We start from the raw sequence: 7,286 nt of genomic DNA on the forward strand, positions 1-7,286 counted from the left end.
TAAAAACGGTATTTTAATTTGGCTAAATGATTTCAACCCTGCTATAGAGTACTGCAGTATGAGTTATAATACCCATAAAACCTAACGGTCAACAGGGAAATGTTTCAAATTGTTTTTCCCCCATACATTTTTCTCACAGGGGATTTTGGAAACACTTGAAATAAGGGCTGTGTTTCAGTGAAGGCTTACCCTGGTGTGACGTTTTGATAACCGTGTAAATCTCTCTAGGAGACATTTACCTCTCATATCAGCAGTTATCATCATCATCATATTACAGAGATAGGGAGCATTAATAACTAGAAAGGCTACATGAATCCTCCCCCAAGGAGACATTTTAATAGCATAGAGATAACCATCTTCTCCCAGTCATATCCTCTCAGCTAGTTAATATATCACAGAAATATTAGTAGAAAGATATCATACAAAATCAAGGTTATAATTGTAATAATATAATGGCCTTTCCAAATAGCAGAGGAAATAAATAATGGTTCAATCTTAGAAAGTACATAAGCAGATAGAAAGAGCAAAAAACATCTTCTGTTCTCTAGGGTGCAGTAACAGACAGTCTTCCTCCCTCGCTCTCTCTCTCCCTTAGGATCTCTATTTTTGGTTCGTCACTCCCCTTATCCCTCCCATACCCCTCACACACACAAGCGCAGGCACACACGTACACACGCAAGCACACGCACACACGCACGTGTGCTCAGAAACACGTGCACATTGTCGCTTCCTTATCTTTGCTCATTAATATTCATTAGCGGGCGACATCACTGCTTAATTAATCCGGCTAATCTGCATGTCTCTCCTCAGAGTGATCCAGTCCTATTTCCCATTAATAGAGCCACTGGATTATCCTGTTGCGCACGAACGCAAGCATGCACATGCACATGCACACACACTCAAACAAAGGTGTATACACTCAAACACACACACACACATTCAAATGCAGACACTCAAACATGAACAGACACACAGATGGCTTGGTTTTTCATGTCTGATGAGAGGGCGAGATACGGAGAGGACATACAATTGAGAGCATCCCAATGCACACAAACACAAACACACACGCCAGAGAGGAGACAGATAAGACACAGTTTTGTACTCCACATCACATCATACGGACAGCATATACATAGTACCAGTAACACCTGTCGTCGGAATGAGTGGACCAAAGCGTAGCGTGAAAAGTGTTCATGATTTCATTGATCAAAGAAACACTTGAATAAAATAACAAAACGAAAGCGAACAGTTCTGTCAGGATACTAAACAGAAAATAACTACCCACAAAACACAGGTGGGAAAAAGGCTGCCTAAGTATGATTCCCAATCAGAGACAACGATAGACAGCTGTCTCTGATTGGAAACCACACTCGACCAAAAACAAAGAAATAGAAAACATAGAATGCCCACCCCAAATTATTTAGAGAAATAAAACGGCTCTCTAAGGTCAGGGTGTGACAGTACCCCCCCCCCCAAAGGTGCGGACTCCCGGCCGCAAACCGGAACCTATAGGGGAGGGTTCAGGTGGGCATCTACGCTCGGTGGCAGCTCCGGTTCGGGACTTAGCCCCCGCTCCCTACGCTGATCCCTCCGCTTCGGTGGAACCGGACCGTGGATCATCGCCGGAGACTCCGGACCGTGAATCATTGCCGGAGGAACCGGCCCGTGGATCATGAACTGGGAACCACCGCTGAAGGTTCCAAACTGCAGATCGTCGCCGAAGGCTCCGGACTGGGAACCCCCGCGGGAGGCTCCGGACTGCGGACCGTCGCTGGAGACTCCGGACTGCGGTCCGTCGCTGGAGGCTCCGGACTGCGGACTGTCGCTGGAGGCTCCGGACTGGGGACCGTCGCTGGAGGCTCCGGACTGGGGACCTTCGCTGGAGGCTCCGGACTGGGGCCCGTCGCTGAAGGCTCTGGACTGGGGACCATCGCTGGAGGCTCCTTGCCCTGGATTTTCACTGCAGGCTCCGGGCCATGGATCATCACAGGAGGCTTTGTGCCATGGATCATCACTACAGGCTCCGGGCCATGGATCATCACTGGAGGCTTCGTGCCATGGATCATTACTACAGGCTCCGGGCCATGGATCATCACTGGAGGCTTCGTACCATGGATCATCGCTAGAGGCTTCGTAGAGCCGGAACAGGTCTCACAGGACTGAGGAGACATACTGGAGGCCTGGTGCGTGGAGCTGCCACAGGGCTTACCAGGCTGGGGAGACATACTGGAGGCCTGGTACGTGGAACCAGAACAGGTCTCACCGGACTGGGGAGATGCACTGGAAGCCTGGTGCGTGGAGCAGGCACCGGATACACTGGGCCGTCGAGGCGCATTGGAGGTCTAGAGCGTAAAGCCTGCACAACCTGTCCTGGCTGGATGCCCACTTCCGCCCGGCAAATGAGGGGTGCTGGCACAGAGCACACCGGCCTGTGAATGCTCACTGGAGACACCTTGCGCATCACCGCATAACCCGGTGCCTGACCAGTCACACGTTTCCCACGGTAAGCACGGGGAGTTGGCTCAGGTCTAAATCCTGACACCACCAATCTCCCCATGTGCCTCTTGGGCTCCCGTTGTTGTCGTGACTCCTGGTCTCAGCGCCGTTCCTCTAATTCCTCGTATCTTCACCGTTCCGCTCTTGCTGCTTCTATCTCCTCCATTGGACAACGATACTCTCCAGCCTGCGCCCAGGGTCCTTTTCCATCCAGGATCTCCTCCCATGTCCACTCGTCCTTTTTACCACGCTGCTTGGTCTTTTGGTGGTGGGTAGTTCTGTAACGCCTGTCGTCGCAATGAGTGGACAAAAGCGCAGCGTGAAAAGTGTTCATGATTTTATTGATCAAAGAAACACTCAAACAAAGTAACAAAACGAAAGCGAACAGTTCTGTCAGGTAAACAGATACTAAACAGAAAATAACTACCCACAAAACACAGGTGGGAAAAAGGCTGCCTAAGTATGGTTCCCAATCAGAGACAACGATAGACAGCTGCATCTGATTGGGAACCACACTTGGCCAAAAACAAAGAAATAGAAAACATTGAATGCCCATCCCAAATCACACCCTGACCTAACCAAATAGATAAATAAAATGGCTCTCTAAGGTCAGGGGGGTGACAGTTCCAGTCAAAAATGTGGACACACTTACTAATTCCAGGATTTTCTTTTATTTTTACTATTTTATACATTGTAGAATAATAGTAAAGACATCAAAACTATGAAATGACACATTGAATCATGTAGTAACCAAAAAAGTGTTAAACAAACAAAATATATTTTATATTTGAGATTCTTCAAATAGCCACCCTTTGCCTTGATGACAGCTTTGCACACTCTTGGTATTCTCTCAATCAACCACCATTCTCTCAACCAGATGAAAAGGTAAACCTTCTTAAATGTTCATTTGTGGAGTTTCTTTTCTTCTTAATGCGTTTGAGCCAAACAGTTGTGTTGTGATAAGGTAGCGGTGGTATACAGAAGATAGCCCTATTTGGTAAAAGACCAAGAACAGCTCAAATAAGCAAAGAGAAATGACAGTCCATCATGACTTTAAGACAGTCAATACGGAAAATGTCAAGAACTTTAAAAGTGCAGTCGCAAAAACCATCTAACGCAATGATGAAACTGGCTCTCATGAGGACAGCCACAGGAAAGGAAGACCCAGAGTTACCTCTCCTGCAGAGGATAAGTTCATTAGAGTTACCAGCCTCAGAAATCAGCAATTAACACTACCTCAAACTGCAGCCCAAATAAACGCTTCACAGAGATCAAGTAACAGACACATCTCAACGTCAACTGTTCAGAGGAGACTTTGTGAATCAGGGCTTCATGGTTGAATTGCTGCAAAGAAACCACTACTAAAGGACATCAATAATAAGAAGAGACTTGCTTGGGCCAAGGAACACGAGCAATGGACATTAGACAGTGGAAATCTGTGCTTTGGTCTGATGGTTTCAAGTGTCTATGTGAGACGCAGAGTAGGTGAACGGATGATCTCCCCATGTGTGGTTCCCACTGTGAAGCATGGAGGAGGAGATGTGGGGGTGCTTTGCTGGTAACACTGTCTGTGATTTATTTAGAATACAAGGCACACGTAACCAGCATGGCTACCACATCATTATGCAGCTATACGCCATCCTATCTGGTTTGCGCTTAGTGGGACTGTCATTTGTTTTCCAACAGGACAATGACCCAAAACCCACCTCCAGGCTGTGTTAGGGCTATTTGACCAAGAAGGAGAGTGATGGAGTGCTGCATCAGATGACCTGGCCTCCACAATCACCGACCTCAACCCAATTGAGATGGTTTGGGATGAATTGGACCGCAGAGTGAAGGAAAACAGCCAACAAGTGCTCAGAATATGTGGGAACTCCTTCAAGAATTTTGGAAATGCATTCCAGGTGACTACCTCATGAAGCTGGTTGAGAGAATGCCAAGAGTGTACAAAGCTGCAATCAAGGCAAAGGGTGGCTACTTTGAAGAATCTCAAATATATATTTGACTTTCATTTGTTTAACACTTTTTTGGTTATTACATGATTCCATATGTGTATTTTCATAGTTTTGATGTCTTCACTATTATTGTACAATGCAGAAAATAGTAAAAATAAAGAAAAACTCTTGAATGAGTAGATGTGTCCAAACTTTTGACTGGTACTATATAGTGCATTCGGAAAGTATTCAGACCCCTTGAGTTTTTCCACATTTTGTTATTTTACAGCCTTATTCTAAAATTGAATAAACATTTTTTTGTCAGAAGCTTCTAAAACTATGACATCATTTTCTGGAATTGTCCAAGCTGTTTAAAGGCACAGTCAACTTAGTGTATGTAAACTTCTGACCCACTGGAATTGTGATACAGTGAATTATAAGTGAAATAATCTGTCTGTAAACAATTGTTGGAAAAATAACTTGTGTCACGCACAAAGTAAATGTCCTAACCGACTTGCCAAAACTATAGTTTGTTAACAGGACATTTGTGGAGTGGTTGAAAAACGAGTTTTAATGACTCCAACCTAAGTGCATGTAAACTTCCGACTTCAACTGTATATACTGAGTGTACAAAAAACAGTTGAACAACTTTATGGACACCTGCTCTTTCCATGATATAGACTGACCAGGTGAATCCAGGTGAAAGGTATGATCCCTTATTGACGTCACCTGTTCAATCCACTTCAATCAGAATCATTGTAGATGAATGAGAGGAGACAGGTTAAAGAAGGATTTTTAAGCCTTGATAACTTTGAGACACGGATTGTGTATATGTGCCATGCAGAGGGTGAATGGGCAAGACAAAAGATAAATGCTTTTGAACAGGGTATGGTAGTAGGTGCCAGGCACACCGGTTTGCGTCGAGAATATTAGGAAGGTGTTCCTAATGTTCGGTATACTCAGTGTAACTGACAAAATAAAGGAAACATCCACGTAATGTGTCTTAATCAGGCGTTGGGCCACCAGAACAGCTTCAATGCGCCTTGGCATGGTTTCTGCAAGTCGAGAGCTTGGGACTATAAGGTTCTATCTGCAAAAAGGAGATTTGAAGATAATTTACTTTACATTTCCAAACCCTCATTGGTTTGAATGGTGTCAGCAATTTCCATCTTGTATTCTTTTGAATTTAAATATATGAATTGGGGGTATTTAGAGTACTATACAGGCGGAGAACATTGAACGGAACAAGGCTATGTCAATAACTACATTTTGACTCAAATGCAGATAGAACCTTCTCGTCTCAAACTCTCGAAGTGTCTGGAACTCTATTGGAGGGATGCGACACCATTCTTCCACAAGAAATTCCATTGTTTGGTGTTTTGTTGATGGTGGCGAAAAACGCTGCCTCGGGCTCATCTCCAGAATCTCCCAAAAGTGTTCAATTGGGTTGGGATCTGGTGACTGAGACACACACGCACGCACACACACACACACACACACACACACACACACACACACACACACACACACACACACACACACACACACACACACACACACACACACACACACACACACACACACACACACACACACACACACACACACCCCTCTTTCAAGAGCCTTTCTGTGTGTTTGCGCTAGTGTGTGTGTGCAAACACAAATCTACTTATGTACTGTATATCTATGTCTTATTTATTCTCTGATTGAACAATGGTTGTTGTGTCTCTGTCTTAATCTCACTCACAACAAGAGCAAAATTCTCATTTTGCCTGCACATATCCAATCAATCTTCTCAGGACAAGATTTTATTGCGTTCTCATTCCCTCCTCTCTCTCTCTCTCTCTCTCTCTCACCTCTTTTTTTTCTATTTCTCCGGCTCTTAAATGTAATTACCTACGTGTGACTGGGAGGCTGAGAGACTAACCTAAGGTTCCAGGTACTTAGGCGTTCACTCCACACCTCCATCTCTCTTTCTCACATTCATCTTTCTTTCTTTCTCACTGCCTCCATCGCTCTTTTGTACATTCCGATTTGGAGACCTGTGTGCCAAGGGTTTGTCTGGAGGATGAAATATTTGTTTTAGTCTATCCCACATCTCTGGAAGAGGAGATGGGTTACAGGCTCTGTCAACCCCCCTCTTTGTAACTTTCCATTACTTCTCTTTCCCCCTCCCCTTGTTTCCCTCCTCGTCTCCATTATTCCCCTCCCACCCACTCCCCTCCTCCACTTCCTTTCACTTCCCATCCCTCTCTCTCCTCTACTCTCCCCATACCTCTCTCCTTTCCTCTCTTAAGGTGGATTGTGTTGTTGTTCTGAGTAGTAGTAGTACTAGGTGACGTGTAAAATTGGCTTCCATTCCCCTGTGTTCCATTCTGATGACGACCCTGTCTGGTCAGAGAGAGAGACAAAGGGAGAGAGAGAGAAGGGGGCAGGGTAAGACAGTGGGGGAGCGAGAGAGAGAGAGAGTGGGTGGGTTAAGAAGAGAGAAATGGATGACAGAGCGATAGGAAATGGTGATAGATAGTGAGCAGCGAAAGAGGAAGAGAGCAGATAGACAGAGAGAGAGACAGAATAGAGTAAAGCAATATTAATGCGGCCCCCGTCTTGTAAAATAGGCTTTAAATCTCTCCAGCCTTGAGATCCAGACAACACAATATTTATAGCGGGAACTCACACAGACCACTCTCCCTAATGATGCTCCCTCTCTCTGGAAGAGTGGTGAGGGATGAAGAGGGATGGAGGAAGGAGGAGAGATAATGAAGGTAAACAGGGAGACTGAGGAGGAAGGGAGAGAAGAAATGAAGAGGAACACTTGAAATAGTCTTCTTTTTCAAAGTTTTTTCGTTGTTGATT

This window comes from Oncorhynchus tshawytscha, linkage group LG33, assembly GCF_018296145.1.
Source record: "Oncorhynchus tshawytscha isolate Ot180627B linkage group LG33, Otsh_v2.0, whole genome shotgun sequence".
NCBI lineage: Eukaryota > Metazoa > Chordata > Actinopteri > Salmoniformes > Salmonidae > Oncorhynchus > Oncorhynchus tshawytscha.